The sequence below is a fragment of the Suricata suricatta genome, chromosome 9 (genome assembly GCF_006229205.1).
Source record: "Suricata suricatta isolate VVHF042 chromosome 9, meerkat_22Aug2017_6uvM2_HiC, whole genome shotgun sequence".
NCBI lineage: Eukaryota > Metazoa > Chordata > Mammalia > Carnivora > Herpestidae > Suricata > Suricata suricatta.
Window position 1 is genome coordinate 117,275,327 of NC_043708.1, and position 20,008 is coordinate 117,295,334.

At 36.4% G+C, this 20,008-nt stretch overlaps 1 protein-coding gene and 1 long non-coding RNA gene across 3 annotated transcripts in view; one reads left to right on the top strand and one right to left on the bottom strand.

The window, feature by feature from the left end:
• Positions 1 to 3,548: 3,548 nt before the first annotated feature.
• Positions 3,549 to 4,856, bottom strand: LOC115302918. The gene is made up of 2 exons (XR_003913720.1): positions 4,656 to 4,856; positions 3,549 to 3,867 (listed from the first exon to the last, which is right to left on the bottom strand). It is a non-coding gene; the product is annotated as an uncharacterized LOC115302918 (long non-coding RNA).
• Positions 4,857 to 5,565: 709 nt separating this feature from the next.
• The window catches only part of UBE3A (ubiquitin protein ligase E3A), a 96,550-nt gene continuing 82,107 nt past the window's right edge, over positions 5,566 to 20,008 (top strand). Inside the window, exon 1 of one of the 2 annotated variants that reach the window (XM_029950625.1) lies at positions 5,566 to 5,648. The gene's annotated coding sequence lies outside the window, so the exon portion shown is untranslated. The remainder of the gene's footprint in view (positions 5,649 to 20,008) is intronic. The other variant, XM_029950626.1, reaches the window with a different exon arrangement.

A 20,008-nucleotide genomic window follows, 5' to 3' on the forward strand; every position in this document is an offset into this window, starting at 1 on the left:
TTCTTTGGAGGGATGTCTGTTTATGTCTTCTGCCCATTTGTTTATTGGATTACTTTTTGGTATTAAGTTGTACAAGCTCTTTATATATTTTAGGTACTAATCCTTTATCAGGTATCATTGTAATTATCTTCTTCCATTCAATAATCTTTAGTCTTTAATTTTGTTGGTGAAGGAGATTAAAAGTGCACTTCTCTTAATGAGCACTAATGAATTATTGAATCACTACACTGTACATTTGAAACTAATTAATACTGCAAGGTAGCTACACTGGAATTGGAAAACAAAAAAAATGAAGTTGACTGCAAAAAGGGCTCCAAATGACTTTTTAAAATAAGTACTGCTCCAGCAATGGATTTATGTGGGGAGTGGAAGGAATTGGGGCTTGAAGAAAAGTGGGGCCCATATCCAATGGAGTTTGGTCTTGGAATTTGGACATCATCCAGAAAGCTATGAGAACCAGTGACAGATTTGAGGTGCATGGGTGGCTCAGTAGGTTGAGCATCTGACTTCAGCTTAGGTTACGATCTCATAGTTTTGTGAGTTTGAGCCTCACATTGGGCTTGCTATGGTGAGTGAAGAGCCTGCTCTGGATCTCTCTCCCTCTCTGTCCCTCCTCTTCTCTCAAAAGTAAACAAACATTAAAAGAAAAAAAAAAATAACCAGTGAAGATTCAAGCAAGGATGCAATGAAATCATATTTGTTTCTTTAAAAAATATCCCACAGTGTGATTCAGTAGCCAAGTACTGTAATATGGATCACTATTGTGTTGGGTTTGGGGGATACAATAATGAATAAGGTAGTATGACTCTGTGCTTCTGGAGTTTACATTTGAGTTTAGGTAAGAAACAGTAAGGGTCTAAATTAAGGTAGTATCAGAGGGATTATGTAGAAGAAAATAGGTGTTATATAATAATGACCATAATAGCTAATAAATGTTTATCACCACTTATTGAACATTTCTTATATGTTAGGCACTAAACACTTCATATGTGCTGTGTGCCCATTCTCCACACAGCAGCCAGAATGGTTCCCATAGGTTAAATTTTGTCATACCTATCTTAAACTCTTCTAGGGGCTTTCCACCTCATTTAGTGCAAGTACCCATGACTTCAGGATGAAGTGCAAAGCCTGGGCTGTGGCCCACTCTGACTTCCCTGATCTCATCTCAACTCCTTTTCTTACTGTGTTCCATTCAGTGTCTTCCTAAGTGGTCCTAGACTTCACTAGGTACCTTTCTGCCTCAGGACCCTCTCTGTTTGAAATACTCTTCCTCTTATATCTCACAGCTCATTCTGTTAAGCCTCTGCTTAAATATCTTTTCAATGACACCTCTCTGACCACCCTGCATGATTCAACTCCTGTAGCATCCTCTATTCTCTTCACCTTCTTTTGTATTTCTCCTTAATATTTATCACATTTGTTGGGGTTTTTTTTCTCTACTAGATTATAAACTCCACGAGGGCAGGCTTTGTTCATTGCTTTTTTTGACACCTAGAGCTGTGCTGGTACAGGTATTTAATAAATATGTACTGAATGAATGAAAGAAGGCTTACAGTGACCCTATGAGGTCAGTATTATTTTTTTCCCTATTTTAATAAGGAAATTAATTAATTTATTTAATTAAAAGTTCTATATTTTTAAGTGGCAGAACTGGGATCTGCATGGGATCTTAAAAATCTCACTTTTGTTACTATATGCCCACATTATTCTAAGAGCTTTACATGTATTAACACTTAACTCTCACAATAACCCCACTTTACAGATGAGAAAAGTAAATCCAGGGATAGATTTATGATTTTGCCTGACATTTTTGCACTTGCTAATAAATTGGGAGCCTGTGCTCTTAAACATTTTGCTATGCTAATTTTAAAACCGATGCTTTGAGGAATATGCAACTTTGCCTCTTAATTGCCAGAAGAGTACGAGAGAGGAATAAATCTAGGATTACTAACATTATTATGATTGAGAAATGCCACAGATATAAGAGTCACCAAGTCAGCGAATGTAGGATGAGTTGGTTTCATTCTCCCTTAACTCCAGACATCCACATCCAACTGCCTCCTCATTTCTTCATTTGGATATTATGATACAAGGTCAGCTTCAGTAAAAGGGATGTAGAATAACTATGGCAAATTAGAGAAGTTAGCTGTCTTACACTAAAGTTCAAGCTAGTACACAGGCTTTGATTCATTAAGTCTTCAAGGACCCACCCAATTGTCCTTCTACAATAGCTCACAATGTCTACATTTCCATCATCAGAAAGGGATAAAGGAAAGAGACATCTCATTTATTTTAGAGTATCATCTGGAAGTTGCCTAATCCCACTGGCCAGACCTACTGACATGGCTACATTCAGAGTTTATTATAGGCAACCATGTGTCTGGCTAGATAATTCTATTATTATGGATGAAGAGAAGACATATTAGGAGTCAACTAGTAGTCAATCTCTATTATAGATATCCACTACAGTGATATAGGTATTTCAAATTTAACATTCCCCAAACCCAATTCCTGCTTGTTCTTCCAAAACCTCTTCTCCCAAATTATTCCTATCTCAGTTAATGGTGGAAAATGGAACAAATAAGCAGTTCAATTTTAGACATGTTGAGTTTTACGGTGCAATAGAACATCCAATACACATTTCCAATAAGGGGCTGAAGACAAATGGTTTCTGAGAGAGATCAGTGTTCAAGATTCAAACTTGTTCCCTGACTGAAATAAGTGATAGAGGGAGAGAATATGTATACGGTAATGTCAGACACTGTATAATATAGCAGGCAAAGGGAATTAACGATGGAGAGGAGGAGCATTATTGAAGAAGAGGGTCCAAGACACAGGAAGGGAGGATGGAGGGTGAGTTGGTTTCATTCTCCTACAGGGTGATGGACCTAAGGGAGTAAATTCTAGGAGGCAGTGGTTAGGGGTATGGAAGCCCACACAGGTCAGATATCATGAGAATTAAGAAGCAATTTTTGATTTGGCTATTACTGTCATTAACATAAGCAGTGTATTAAATGGGGGCAAATGCTAAATTTCAGTAGTTGAAGAGGGACTTAGAAATGACAATCCAAGTATAGACAGGTCTTCTGAATGGAAGGGACACAGTTAGTAGAAGGAGAATTCGTGAACAAGAAGGGGAACAACCAACAGACTAAGAGTCTTGAGATTTACCCCCTCACACACTAGCAAAAGGAAAAAAAAAGCTGTAAGAACGAAAAATGGCTCATACTTTAAGACAGGAGATTGGGGGAGTGTAAATAAGGGTGGAGGTGTGAAGGAGTTCATCAAGTGTATAATGCTAAATAATAGTATGGATAATAAGTACGATTACTAAGCCCTAACATTTATTGAACACTTACCATATTCTAGTCAATGTGCCAGTAATTTTTACCAGCAAACATCAGAAAATTTGAAAGACAAAGAGCAAAGTGGGTTCCTGAACCAGGTCTGACACTAATGAAAAGGCCTATGTGTAACTTCTTCATATTCAAAGGAGGATCTGGAAATCCTCCATGATTTTGGTAAAAAACAGGATATTCACTGTGCCATTTAACTAAGGACAGATTTATTTCTTGTCAGTCTTTAATTTTTTTGATATTCAGGAATTTCTGCCCCATTTTGATGCCCCAGGTTGTATAAAACTGAATTTCATTTATTCAGGCAATTTATACTTAGGTAGAATAGTTACAAGTATCCTCACATGCTAGATACTGTGGTAACATTTTGCTTTGATTATTCTAACAAAATTCTTCAAAGATTTTCATTCTCATTTGCCTATTTTGTTAATATGCAAAAAAATTCTTATAAGACTGATTTTAACTTGCCTCTTGTATAAAATATAACGGCAAACTGTTTCCAAATGAAGACCTGTAATGGAGGAAAGTGGAAAACAGTATAAGGAACTGAGGAAAAATTGAACATGATTTAATACTGACATTTATCATTAACTGTTCTGGGATCAGTTAAATTCCAGTAGCTTACTCTTTATAGTTGTTTATACTTGGGAAGCAGTATCTAAATATATCTATATATCTATCTATAGCATATATCTATATATATGATTAGATATACATATCTACATATATGACAGCTAAATACAGTGCTCTGTAAGATTGACTATTAAAAAAATCCTTTAAATACTAGATGAATGGGATCTCATACAGTACTTTAAGGGCTTAGCAAAGTTGCAGGCCGTTAATACTGCATTGTTAGTGATTCCATTTAGCTTTGCTAGTTTAAGTGTCACAGAGCCATAAAAAAGCCCTTTTAAATAAAATGGTGACCTTGGTACTAAAACTGAAGACGCATGGCTTTAAAAATGTGTTGTCACATAGGTCAAAATTAGCATCCATTCTGCTGATGTCTACCAAGAGGCCACATTCTTCCCCAACAACCTACCGAACCTCAAAACTGCGAGACAGACTTTCACCTTTTGGTAAACTAGTGACAAAGTGTTGCCGAGAGACCTAAGTGGATGACCTTGGTCCTCTGAAAGCTGGCTCACACTCTCAGGCTACCTCTGTAGTATTTACAGAAAGGGATTGGGGTCGAAGGCCTGGTATCCGGAGGCTCCAGTCCGGCCGAGGGTCTGGTAGCTATCAAAACCCCCCTCCCCCTCCCCTCCAGCGGATTTTCAGAGCCGATTTGTCTCCCACCAAAATCGAGAGCATCCGAGTCCTAGCACGTTTCTCGACTTGGGTAAACCAGGAGACTCTCCAACACTCCTGGGGGCGCTGGGGGCATTCGGCGTGTACACGCTTTTTTCTTGGGGGGCCACAAACCCACAAACAGCGGTGGCTCAAAGGAAATATCGCCCCCTTCGCCCCGACCTAAGATGGCGACCAACCCTAGTAGGACTCCGGGGAACCGCAAGCAATTTCCCCTTCCCAACACCCCCTGCGCTGGCGACGACGGCAAGCAGGAAGGGGGCGGACTCGGCAAGAGGGGGCGGACCACAACGCTGCACCTCCCGCGCGCACCCCGGCCCCGCCCCACGTCCCTGCGTCCCGGCCCGAGCCCAAGCCCGGCCGGGCAGCGCGCTCAGGCTGCTGGGATACTCGGCCCGCCCAGCAAGTCCTCCCGGCTTGCGCTGCGGCCGCGAGATCCGCGTTTTTCCCAAGATGGTGGCGCTTGGTTCGGGGTGACTGCAGGAGACGACAGAGCCTGAATCCCCTTCGTCAGAATCTCGACACACCGCCTTCCTCTCGCCTGCGCACCTCGCTATCACTTAGCCATCCGTAGGCCCAGGCACTCGCCTTTCGCTGCTGCCTCCGACTTGAGCTTCATCTCTGCGGACCTAAGCGATTACGGCCGCGGACAGCGGTGCCTCCTTCGGCTCCTTCTTGGGGTCGCGCTCGGAGCAGCTTACAGTCTAGCCCCGGCTCGGCGGGCCCCGCAGCTCCCTAGTGGGCAAAGGCAGCGGCAGAGCGTCGGCTGGTGACGAGCGCGGGATTTTCTGCGGCCCCGATACCCCCTCTCCCGGCCTTAGTCTCCGGAGAAGGAAGAGCGGGTCCCGTATGAGCCCCGGCGGTGGCGGCAGCGAAAGGGAACGAGGCGGTGGCGGGCGGAGGCGGCGAGCGAGGGCGACTACGACCAGTGAGGCGACCGCTGCTGCGAGGGCCACAGCCCAGGCGCGGGGGCGACAACAGGTCAGTGTGGCCGAGGACGAGGCCTGGGCCGGGGAGGCCGGGCCGCATTTCCCTTCGTTTTTTCTGTTGCCCAGGCCACCCTGCGGGGCTGGCTTCGGCAAAGGTAGGGACCCTCCCAAACCGCGGTGCGGCAAGTATTGGGGGCGCATGGTTTGGAGGGGTCGATGCCAGAAGTAGGCCTCGGGTAGGTAGGTAGCAGCCGCTGCTGCTCCCTTAACTGTCAGTCCTGGCTGAGGGCCTGAAGGAGGGTTTTGTCGCTTTAGGGGACGCGAGCGGGCCCGGGGCGGGGCGTGCAGGGCGTCGAGTGTTGGCCCTCCTTGGAGCGGAGGAGCGTAAGAAACAGGCCTGGCCTTTTCCTTTCAAGAGGAACTCTCTTTTCGAGGTTTTTGCCCTGTTAGTGAAAAATGTTTAGACGTATGCTTCGGTGGATCGGGATTTTGGGGGTGGACTGGCGGGGAGGGCGAATGAAGAGGAAAATCAAGCCCAAAGGTTGTGTTCCTAAATTATTGGGTTTTTTACATTAAACATGAGCTACCGGGCTTGCCAGAGTGTCTGTTAAATGCAAACCTGCAAACATTGGCAATTTTTATTTTCCCTTTTCAGTTGAGAAAATGAAAAGGACTCATCGTCATGGCGTGGAGGTTTTGTTGGTAAAGTCAGAATTGAATGTGGCAAATGCCTTAGTCCATAAAATTGTTAGCAAAATTTTAACATAGACACTCATTGAGTTTATTCTTCAGAGATAATTTAGTCTCTTAATTTTTTTTAAAACGTCCTATGGGCCTATTAAAACAGAAACATTACTAAATCTGTCTGGCATTATATTTATAAAGTGGCTAGGGTGCTGTTGAAAATGTAGACGAATAGCAATATGGGATTTACAGTCCAGAGTTACCCTCCATAAATCATGAGAGAATATGGATATGACCTATAATTTTGGAGTATTCCACTGCTTTCAATATTGAAAGAAGCAGGATATTATTCCAGAATATTCTAGGGGAAGGAAGAGGGCCTGAAATGGAAATAACCTAAAGTTTATAAGTACAGCTGTCAAAAGATACCTGTCAGAGTCACTATAGATACCCAGTAAATCTTGAGTGAATGACAAGAGGATGAGAAGTGTGTACTTCATACCTCTGACTAGTAAGCATTCTTTCTTGGAATATAATTGTGTAAACCATGTAAAAAAGTTTAGAATTTAGGAAGATAAAAATAAAATTTGGCTACAGTAGTATAGTGGAAGTAATTTTGGAATTAGATCTTGCTTATAAATCAGCTATTTATCATATTTTTAATGAAATGAATACAGTATTAGTGATGATGCTGATAAAACTAAAGAGTGACCCAGGAGCCCTTTAAAGAAACTAGTAATCATGACTGCAAAAGTAAGAAATAAATTCAACATATAATGACCCTGTATTTACAAAATTAGAATTGGAAACCAAGAAAGTCTTATTGTGTCAATATTTATTAACTAGCATTAGTGTGCTATGTATTATGTACACAATTGTCTAGACTTTGCCTAGTACCTGAAGAGTTTAACTTTACAGAGAGAGAAAAATTCAGAGAGGAACCTCTGATTCCTTTTCAGAGGTTTTGTAAGCTGTTTTTGTTTTATCTCTCCTATATTGTACATTTTTTTTCATGACTTAAATATTTTAAGTATACTTATTAGTCAGAATTGCAAGGAAGACACATTCTCATCTTGTCCAGTTCATTTAACAAGATTAATTGGTTACTTATAGTGTCTTTGACATTTAACATTTAATCATTTGTATTTCTTAAACTTTAGGTCATTTTTAAAATTATCCCTCCAAACCGCTCCCCCACAAATCTGAAATAATTTGCAGTTTCAAATAAGCAGTCAGTGGAATAATCCAAAACTGTGAATCATACCTAAATTTTTCAACCCAAGCACTTGAAATGCTTATATTCTTAAATGATTACTGGTTATGTACTTCAGTCATGTTGCATTTTTTTTGTTTAGACCTAAACTTGTATTGGTCAGAATGTAGAGACAATTTAGGTTATGTACACATGCAGCTGTTAAAAAGATTTATTTTCTCATTTTTATAAAGGAAGACAAATTTTCTCTTTTTATGATAATTCAAGATTAGAGTTTTGGCAGATTTTGACAGTCTCTGTCTCCCCGCTACAGTGCAAATGTAGATATAAATTCAAAGACATTACAGTATGTCCAGTGAAAACAGCTTTGGGATTAGATCCCATTTTTAATTCAGGGCTCACCCTCATTGTCTGATCTTGGCAAGTTACTTAGTTTTGGTGAGCTACAGTTTTGTCATCTGTAAAATGGAATGGTGAAACTAACTCAGGGTTGTTAATGAGGATTAAAGCTTGTAAAATGTCTAACAAATAGGCCCTTTGTAAATATGCTTATTTGAAGTCTTCTTACCCAGTTTTTCTGATTGGTCTCAAAGCACCTTACATACTGTGGACCTTAGCATGTTATCCTTTACATGGTTTTCATTCTCACTGCCTATGAACTCACTCTTTAAGGGTAACCAGAAAGTTACCAGAAAGTTTACTATTCATATTTGAGAATGGGTGAATTAGTTATGAATTAGTAAATAGCTAACATTTTTTGGGTTAGGGTTAGTCTACTATGATAAGCTTGGTTAGGTGTAAGGGATACAAAGATAAAAATCATGTCTCTGTCTTTTGGAAGCTTATAGTCTAGTTACTTTGTCCATATAACACCATTTTTTGTGAAACATTATCCCGTAATGGAGCCTCATTCTTCTGTGCTCTCCTAATCTTAGGACAGTTCTCTTGGACTCAACACTTTTCACCCGCAGCTGCTATTCTGAAGAATATATTTTTTACCCCTTTTCAACAACTATTTGACATATATGAGATACTTCATATCCTTATATCTTGGTCCTACTCCATCACCCAAGATCTGGCACATAGTGTGTTTGTGTTTGTGTGAATGGGGATATATTTAAGAAGATTTTTTTTTTTTTACTTCGACAGTTTCCTATAAATACTTTGATATTTTTCTGGGGTGATTATCATCCTATCTTCTAGATTTGTAGGAGTTTTATTTATTATTATTATTTTAATGTTTATTTATTTGAGAGACAGATACAGAGTACAGGCGGGGGAGGGCCAGAGAGAGAGGGAGACACAGAATCTGAAGTATGCTCCAGGCTCTGAGCTGGCAGCACAGAGCTCGATGTGCGGCTTGAACCCACGAACTGTGGGATCATGACTTGAGCTGAACTGGGGTGCTTAACCAACTGAGCCACCCAGGCATCCCTAGATTTATAAGAGTTTTAAACCTGAGTAGGACTATTCTTGAGCTCAGTTACTCCATTAATTTTACACATGAAGAAATTGAAGTGCAAAGATTTAAACAGATTCTCTTAAAGTCACCCAGAACCACAGTGTGAGTCTCTGGACTAAAGTTCAGGGCTCTTTGTACCCTATGAAACATCTTCTCTCCTACCTGTTGGGAGGAGTAGTTTGTGAGTACCCACTTTATGTTTGAGTGTTTTCTACACTATTATTAGAAGGCAGACTTCACAAGATGCCATCATTGGGCCTTTTCTGACCATAGCAGTGCAGGAAATGGAGCTTTTTCTTCTAATAAAGGAAGTCAAGTAAAATTACAGTAAATATAAATAGTTTTAATATATAAACATATTCTGTCTAAAGCATATGTTTAAAATATTTAAAGATGCTAAGTAATTTTTTTAATGAAATAAAAATCTGTAGTAAGTCCCTGCCTACTTTCATTTTCATTTAACCTGAGAAATGTCACATATAGTGTGCTTTGATCTAAATTATCTTTAGCAAGTAAATATCATTGTGGATAGTAAGTCAAAAAGATTATTTTTTAATAATTTTTTTTTATGTCTTATTTATTATTGAGACAGAGAGAAGCAGCCTCAGCTGGGGAGGGTCAGAGAGAGAGGGAGACACAGAATCTGAAGCAAGCTCCAGGCTCTGAGCTGTCAGCACAGAGCCTGATGCGGGGCTCAAACCCACAAACCGTGAAATCATGACCTGAGCCAAAGTTGGCCGCTTAACCGACTGAGTCACCCAGGTACCCCAAAAAGAAGATTATTAAGTTTAAGGCCAATCTGAGAATGAAACAAAGCTAGAATCTGTTTTTGGAATATTGGCCTTTTGCATATAGATTTAGCTGATGGTTGTTTTGATTCTAAGCTTCATGACTGTGAACTCCTTAAAATTATATATAAAATTTTAAGTGTTTCAGAGTCTCAGCAGGTTCAGTGGACAAAAGCCACCAAGAATCACTCATGTGGAGGAAGAAGCACTAATTTTGGTGTCAGAAGATTGTCTAGCTTCCTAGCTGGTCATGAGCAGGTCATTTATTTTTTAAAGCCTTTGTTAACTTCTTTCAAGTAAAGGTGATACTTGCTTTGTGTGTTTCAAAGGATTGTTTTCAGGTGTGATCACTCTCAAAAAAGTGGAATAATAAAGTGACCTTATGTAATTTAGTGACTTAACCTAAAAAAACAAATTGGTTAATATTAAATAGGCGAGTGGAACCTTGGTATATTTTCATGCTTTTCTCTATTAACGTGTTTAACCTTTTCATAGAAGTATTATTTTGGAAAATATTTAGTTCTGAATTTATTTTAAAGTTGTTAACTACATTTAAAATAATAACCCTTAATAATTAGTGACATACTGTCCAGTATTATTAATCCACAAACACCTCTAGTAATTTGCTTTACTTTTCACCTCTTCTTTTAATTTGACAAATGGCAAGTGAATCATATGCTTGACCTCAGGGGCATAGAAGTTTTGGAGACATAGCTTCTTATTGGATAGATTTTTCGAGAGTTTCAATTCTAGGAAGTCTTAGGAATCTATAAGGCATCACATGTGGATCATGGAAAAGAATCCTATGTAAGACTTTATTACAGCATCTCTGCTATAAGTAAAAGCATGAAGATAGCATATGAGACCTGAACACTTACTATACAAGTAGGATAAAATGTTCCTTAAATGACTCTTGGGTGGGTAGAATGGAGTTTAATGTGGTAATTCTTAACAGTTCACTATGTGGTGAACACTACCCTTCTAAGGTCAGTTGAGGTTAGTTTCTTTATGGTATGCAGGCTTGTAGCTCTTTGTTCTTAATGTGATGATTTATGTCTCCTTTATATCAAGAGGGATACCTTATCCATTTGAAGCTTCTAATAGAGTTCTACTCTTGAATGTGAGAGATAGTCTTAGCATTTCTTTTGTAGACTGTGACCACTGTTCTAACCCATTTACTTTTATATTCTTTGTGATCCAGAATGCATTCTGAATTCCCCCCCAATTAAATATACAGACAGTACAGAGAATAATATAACAATCATGTATGTACCATTCAAATTGAACAAATGTCATATTTTGTCACTTCCCTGCTTCATCTTTAAAAGTAATGTTATTTTCTTCTCAGATGATATGTCTAGCACTGCAGCTACTACAGGAATTTCTTCATAGTACTAACAGATTCTTCTCTTATCAGATGTAAAGCATAATCTCGTTCTTTGAAAGCGAAAGGATGAAATTCCCAGCAGTTTTTTTCTACATAAAGCTAATGGGTCATAGAAAGACATGGGTATTCATAAGCTTATTAATTACTTTAATATTTTTTTTCATTAGGAATTCTATTTATTGTTCCTCTGTGTGTGTGTATGTGCCAATATTGATAACATTATAGTGTGTCATAAATAAGGATATTAAATATTTACCTTTGCTAAATATTTACAGTTTTTATTTTGGGAATTAAAAAAATATATGTTTTTTGAGCACCTGTTTTATGTGACATGTATACTAATTGATAAATCCCATTTCACACAAAGAGTAATTAGGTAACATATTTCTTGTTTTCTGAAGTAAGCTGACAATGTGTCATATTGAATATTGGTTACAGAAACTATGCTGTTTAAGAAATTTTAAATTAGAGCTTCTTAAAAAAATGAAAAGTTTCCCTAGTTACTTAAGTTGCTTCACTTATATTCAATTTTTTTTTTCACATTTTGTTATGTCTGTGACATAGTGCTATAGAGTAAATGTTTATGTCCTCCTAAATTCATATGTTGGAATTGTAACACCCAATGTAATGGTATTAGGAGCTGAGTTCTTCTGGAATTGATTAGAGAGTAGAGCCCTCACTAACGGGGTGCCTGATAAAAGTGCATTACAAAAGATTTCAAGGAGTTCTCTTGCCTTTTCATCCATATGAAGACGTAGCCAGAAGACAGCTGTCTATGAATCAGGAATCTAGTTCTTGCCAGACATCGAATCTGCCAGCACCTTTATATTGGGCTTCTTAGACAACAAAAATGTGAGAAATTTCTGTTTACAAGCCACCCACTCAGTCTGTGGTATCTTTGTGTTAGGAGCCCAAAATGGACTAGGACTCATTAAACATGTTTAAAGAACAGAAAAGGAAAATAGAAAATTAAATGGATAAAGTTTGGTAGGGATATACTGTACTTGACAGAATGGAAGAGCTTAAAAAGGGACTATAGTGTTGAAATGAGAACTCTTAGTAGAACATATTAAAAAAAAAACAACTGAGCTAACTTTAGTCTTACATAAAACTAGATTTCTGCATTTCAGGTATTATTGTATATTTCTTTAAATTTCATTATTGTCCAGTGTACTATATTTCAGACTATCTTCAAAATGAAAACGGAAGGTCTTATGGTCTCACTTATCTCAGTAGGGAGTTCACTCACTCTAAAATTCCTCTTCCATTGTTTGGGCTAGATGGAAGGCAAGGAGGGGGTAAACTTAAAAATAGATGGATCTCAACTGGAGAATAGGTAAGTCACTTAACTGAAATTAAATAATTTTTTTGCTCCTGAATTGAAGATTTTGTGAGAACAATAAACATTTTAAAACATGCAGTTTTATGTATTCGTAAGTGCTTGATGAGTGAACTGCTTTCTCTTTAGTTTAGAACTACTTTTGGATGTCTGCTGTGGACTGATGAACTAAGTATAATGAGGAACAAAATCCTCTAGGCTTCAGAACTTTAAATAATTTTAAGTAGATAGAGGGACTAGGGGGTCAGTCCAGACAGTGGACCAAAGACCTGTCTATACTATAGTCCCACTTTACTGCCGATGCCTGTGCTGTATTTGACAGGGTTTCCTAGGAGGGATGTGTTTGTGTTCTACATATTTCTAGCTGACATCAGATGTTGAGAAATTAAGACTGATTACTGTAGCCTACAAATTTCTTTTTCTTAAGTGATCGAGATTTAATTCCCCAAAGTACTATTTTAGACATGTTTAAAATTTCTGTGACTACAATAGTATTTATTTTATATATTCTGGTATTTTTCCTTTTATAAAGTAAATAGATTAAGTTAGATTCTCTCTAAGGTAATGTTCAGTTTATAAAGTATTTAAAACAAAATGGTACTGTATTGTACCTTTTTATCCCTTTAAAACAGTACTTTTTTTTGAGATCTGTATGTTGGTATATGTAGGTCTAGTTTATTCAGTTTGCTGTTTGGTATTCCTTTGTATGGATATATGAAATATATGTATTTCACTGTTGATGAATATGGAATTATTTCCTTTTCTGCCATTATAAATAATCCCGGAGTGATTGTTTTTATACATTTTTTTTTTTGGTGTAGGTTTTTGGGGAAATTCATTAAAGTGTAATTGCCTGAATAGATTGTGAATAAACTTTAGCTTTACTAGATATTACTAATTCTTCATTAAAATCATTACACCACTATACGCTTTATCAGCAGTATAGGTACAGTTCATTTTCCAGCATCTTAGCCCATACTTGATATTGTCACATTTTAAAATTTTTGAAAATTTGATGGATATGAAATGATACTTCATTTTAATTTGCGTTTTCTTGATTAGTAATTCTGGATGGTGGGTAAATGTATTTGAACTTTATTATTTTGGGTATATTTAAATATTTTATGAATTAAATGTTTAAAAAGAATGAGACATTATCATACAGCATTTATGTTGTAAAGGACCTTGATGAACATCTTATTCATTCTTCTTCACAGTGCAGCCATTGTAATATTCTCTTACATGATATAGAATCTCATCTTTTGATGTCAAAATCATGAGCCTTTTCCTTTATGATTTGTATTTTTTATTCAAGAAACCATCTTTTATGTTGTCTGCCAGTAGTTGATAGGTTTATATTATTGTTTGGGTTTTTTTGCATTTAGGTCCCATGTGGGAGGGAATTAGGAATCAATTTTTTTCCATATGGTAAGTTAATTTTTTGAACATTAAGTATTGATTCTTCATTATTTTTCTACTGTCATCTGTTATGTGCTTGGGTTTGATTTTAGTTCTTTTCTTTTTAATTTAGTTTTTTGTCTTTCTCTTCTATAAACACCAGTACTACATTGTTTTATTTCACATAGCTCTGTATTAAGCTTTGGAATCTGGGAGTACAGGCCTCCCCTTTATTAATTTTCAGAACTATCTTGACTCTTAACTTTCATTTCTTCAGAACTTAAAATCATTTTATCAGATTCCTTTGGAGATATTATTTGGAATTGCATTGAACATATAAACTGAGAATTGATGTGGTTTATCTTGCTATTTATTTGATTCTTCTATATTTTGCAGTTTTCTTCAAAAAGGTCTTTTACACATTATTAAATTTATTGCTAGGTGTTTGATTAAATTTTTTGCACTGTAAATAGCAACTTTTTTATTTCATTGGGTCATTGCTGGTAATGATTTTGTAACCATCAACTTAGATGAACTCCTTCATTTCTAATAGTTTATAATTCTTTTGGGTTATTGTGAACAAATAACAATTCTGGCTTTTCAAGTGATTGTTTAAAAATGTAAGTCTAACCTTGTTATTTTCTATTTAAAATTCTTCTTTGGCTTTCCGTTGCTTTTAGAATAAATTCAGAATCTTTTATTGATCCACGAAATCCTGCATAATCTAGATTCTTTCTCCTCAGCCATCTCTTTCTCCACACTCCCCTTTGTTCAGAGCCATCTAACAGGACTGGCCTTTTCAGTTTTTTGAGCTGTCTAACCTCTTTCTAGTGTCAAACTCTTTGCCAGTGCGTTTCAATTTTCCTGGAATACAGCCAACTAATTTCACCTGTCCTTGAGGTCTCAGGGAATATTGCTAAATATTCCTAAATATTACTCTGGGAAGCCTTCCCTGAGACTTGCCTTGCACTCATTGGTTTTAGTGTTTTCTTGTATTAGGCTGTTTTTGAATCCTGCTTTTCCCGAGCAAGTACATAATCTAAACTATAATTAAATAAGTTCCTTACTCCTGACTTGAAGAGAAATGTAAATGGTTCTATTTTATTTTAATTAATTAATTAATTTTATTTATTTAAAGATTTTATTTTATTTTTTTTTTTAGGTAATCTTTACACCCAATATAAGGCTCAGATTTACAACCTTGGGATAAAATGTCACATGCTCCACCAATTGAGCCAGCCAAATGCCTTCCCTCCCTTTTATTTTAAATGTATAGTTTCAGGCATTTATGGTGGGTGAATGAAGGAATGTTCATGTACTGATTGATCTAAAAATACTACTCCAGTTGGTGACTGCCCAAAAGAATATAAATAAGCCATTTTGAGGGATTTTACTAGATATTAGAAAATTAAACATCTTCAATTTTTATATCCTTCAAGTATAATCTTTAGAGCAACAATTTTCTGTCTTTTTAAAAATTTTAATTTTTTTATTTAAAAAAAGGTTTTAACATTTATTTATTTTTGAGAGACTGGCATAGTGTGAGCAGGGGAGGGCAGAGAGAGAAGGAGACACAGAATCCAAAGCAGGCTGTAGGCTCTGAGCTGTCAGCACAGATCCTGACGCAGGGCTTGAACTCAGGAACTATGAGATCATGACCTCAGCTGAAGTTGGCTGCTTAACCGGCTGAGCCACCCAGGTACCCCAACAATTTTCTGTCTTTTAACAGATACAGTGTAGTTCACTTAAAATTGTATGTGGCAAGTGTTCTTAAAAGTACTTTGAAGTTAAATTAGAAGCCAGTGGTGTTATCCTTGAATCAGATTTTATGAGTTTATTTTTTTTAACTTTATTGTATTTTGAGAGAGAGGGAGAGAAAGTGTGAGAGCTCATGCAGGCAGAAGAGGGGTAGAGAGTGAGAGAGAATCCCAAGGAGGGTCTGCACTATTAGCTCAGAGCCCAACAGCAGAGGGGGGCTCTGTCTCATGAACTGTAAGATCATGATTTGAGCTGAAATCAAGAGTCACATGCTTAAACGACTAAGCCACCCAGGCACGCCAGGTATTTATGAGTTTAGGTATTGTATTTGGTAGGCAGATGAAATACAATAAATATGAAAGTATATGTTCATGATTATTTCAAGGAAAACCCACCTACTTTTAGTTAGTTCAGTATGTTGTACTATACGTTTTTTTCTTTTAAGTTTTTATTATTTGTGTCTATGCCTAAAACAGGCTGAAAGCTAGCATAATTCTAAGTTTAATTTTAGGTTAGACACGGTGTAAGATTGAACTCAAATGAACTAGTGCAGAAAGAACCTGGAGGGAAATTTCACAATACTGTCACTGGGACTGTGTGGTACATTTGCTTCTATTTTTAGATCATAGAATTGTTGACCAGAATATGTGATTTAACGCCAGGAAATTGAGATAAATCTGGTAATTAAAATTTCTAAGAGATTTCCACAGATGATACTTGATCTACTCTTAATCCATGTAATTAAACACTTAAGTAAAGGTACCTTATTGGTGGGAAAATAGCATTTTAATATTGGCCAATCATGAGTGTACATTTTGTAGTTATTCAGGTAGGTGAATAAGCATAACATATTTAATTTCTTAACTTCACAGAACCCAGAGGGAGGGGCAGGCTAAATGTCATTTTAGAGAGTTCAGTTCTTTTCCAATACACAGCGATTGTGATCCCAGAGTTTTACTCCTACATACCCCTATATATAACTGACTATATAACCTAGATTTGCAGCATAGTCTCAATTTCAAATATTGGATTAGGGTATTCTCATTAATCATAAAACCAAGAATTATAACATTTAAAAATTTTTTTTAATATTTTACTTACTTTTGATAGAGACAGAGCATGAGACGGAGAGGGGCAGAGAGAGAGAGGGAGACACAGAATTGGAAGCAGGCTTCAGGCTCTGAGCTGCCTGATGCAGAGCTCAAAACCACGAACATGAGATTATGCATGACCTGAGCTGAAGTCATAGGCTTAACCTACTGAGCTACCCAGTCCCCCAAGAATTCTAACATTTCTGTATTTCTAGAGAACCTGGTTGGTTGACCCATCCCCGCCTTTAAATATTGGTGTATATAATTTTTGAGAGAGAGCAAATGCAGGTAGATAAATGTAATAGAAGTATAAAAATAAGTGAAAATTTCTTAACTTATTCTAAAACATAACAGCTATTAAATGTAAGTGTAGAAAAACATAAAATTGCCAGGCAAATGCCAAGCAAATATACCTGTATAATTATAGATACCTGTAGCTTTTTTTCTGAGAGGAAAACCTGAAAGGTTTCTTTAAAAAAATCAGACCACATATATAATTTCAAACTTTATTGAAATATAATTCACATACCATACATTTTACCCTTTTAAAGCATATAACTCAATTTTAGTAATAGTTGTATGTAGTATATTCAAGTTTTAGTATATTCAGTTGTACAACCTCTAGCACTAATTTTAGAACCTTTTTATTATCCCAGAAAGAAATTCTGTACCTGTTAGTAGTCATTCCCTATGCTGTTCTTCAGACTCTGGCCATCACTAATCTGTTTTCTTTCTCTATAGATTTGCCTGTTCTAGACATTTCTTATACATGGAATAATAAAATATATGCCCATGGCTTCTTTTACATAGTATTGTATTTTCAGGATTCACTCATGTAGTATATAACAGCACTTCATTCTTTTTTTGTGCTGAATAATATACTATGAATATATACACTGTTTATTCAGTTAGTTGACAACTATTTGGATTGTTTTTACTTTTTGATTGTTATGAATCAAGTTTCCATGAACATTCATATACAAGCTTTTGTATAGACATACATATTCAGCTCTCCTTGGTATATATTTAGAAGTGAAACTGCTGGGCCATAGGGTATCTGTGTTTATCATTTTAAGTTGCCAAAATCCTCAAAAGTGGCTGCACCATTTTACAGATGAATCAGCAGTATATGCAGGTTCTTTCTGAGAGCACTACTTCCATGCCAAAGTTCATTGTCTCTTTATTTTAGTAATTTTTACAGGTGTGAAGGTATCTCTTGGTAGTTGATTTACATTTGTTTAATGACTAATGATGATAGAAATATTTTATGTACTGATTGGCCCTTTGGAGAGGATCTACACAGATCCTTTGCTATTTTTTAATTGAGACTTTTTGTTTTGTTTTGTTTTTGAGAGCTTCTGTTTTTAAGAGTTGGGGGACTGGCAGAGAGAGGGAGAGGGAAAATCCCGAGCAGCTCTGTGCTGTTAAACTCAAAGCACCATATGAGGCTCCATCTCACAAAATGAAATCATGACCTGAGCTGAAATCAAGAGTCAGCCGCTTAATGGGCTGAGCCAACCTGGTGCCCCTTTCCATTGTTGGGTTTTAAGCATTCTTTATGTTTTGGGTGCAAGTCTCTTATCAGATACATGATTTTCAAATATTTCTTCATATTCTGTAAGTTTTCTTTTTCACTTTCATGATTGTTTCCTTGAAAAACCTGAGTTTTAAATTTTAGTGAAGTCCAATTTATGAATTTTGGTTGTCTTTGGTGTTGTTATTTAAGTAACCATTCATTGCCTAATCTAAAGGTTACAAAGGTTTATGCCTATTTTCTACTAAGAGTTTTGTAGTTTTAGCTCTATATTTAAGTCTATCGTCTGTTTTGAGTTAATTTTTTTGTATGGTTTTGTTAAGATTTAGATCTGGATTGCATTTAGCATTTCCATGGATATTGTATGCAAATATTTACCTTATTTTTTTTCCACTTGGGTAGACAATTCTCTAGATCCTTTCTTCACTGATTTAAAATGCCACCCTTTTATATACTGTTTTCATAAACTAAAAAAAAGTAAAGTTTATCAAAGTATAATTTACATACAGTAAAATATACCCATTTTTAAGTGTACAGTTTGATGTATTTTGATGCATATATATCTTGTAACTGCTACTACAGTTAAGAACTAGAACATTTGAATTACTCCCCAAAAATCTTCCTTCAGTCATTTCTCTCTCTTGGCTCCAGGCAACCATTGTTTTGCATATTAGTTTCGCCTTTTCTAGAATTGTGTATAGTGCTCGCTTCAGCAGCACATATACTAGAATTGTGTATAAATGGTATCATAAGTTATATATTTTTCGTTTGGCTTTGTTCCTTTAGCAAGTATTTGAGATTTTTCCATTTTGTATTTATCACTTTTTTTGTTTTGTTTTGTTTTTTGTTTTTTTTTTAATACAGTATGGCTATATCTGTTTGCTTATTCATTTTTGTGTGTGTGAACATTTAGATTTTTTCCAGCATTAGATTATTGTGAATAAAGGTACACTTTGTGTGTGTCTTTGTGTGAACTTGTTTTCATTTCTCCAGGGTTAAACTTTAAATTGGAATTACTAGATCACATGACAAGTTTATGTTCAGATTTATAAGGAATTATTTTCCAAATTGTTCTATCATTTTGCATTTAGTATATGATATTCTCAAATTGCAGACATTCTGATGGGTGTGTGGTAGTATCACATTGTAGTTTCTTTTTCTTTATTGTGAAATATACATAAAATTCATCACTTTAACCATTTTTAAGTGTACAGTTCAGTGGCATGAAGTACATTCATATTGTTGTGCAGTCATCACTGGGACTCTGAAATGATTTCATTGTCCCAAAGTCAGATTCTGTATCCATTAAACAATAACACTCCACTGTTACTTTCTCCCTCCCTATAGCCTTTAGTGACCACCATTCTACATTGTCTTTAAGAATTTGACTATTCTAGCTACTTACTTTAAGTGTAATCATACAGTATTTGTCCTTTTGCTTCTGACTTGTATCCCTTAATGTTTTCTATTCCAAGGCTCACTTATAGCATGTATCAAATTTTCCTTTTTAAGGCTCATTAGTATTTCATTGTATGTAAAAATACCACATTTGTTTAACCATTCATTCACTGGACACTTGGGTTGCTTTCTCCTTTTGGATTTTATGAATACTGCTGCTATGAATATGGATGTACAAATAATTCTTCAAGTCCTTGCTTTCAGTTCTTGCATTTTTAATACTTAGGTATATACCGAGGAATGATATTGTTGGGTCTTATGGTAATTGTTTAATTTTTTTTTTGAGGAATCAACATTACA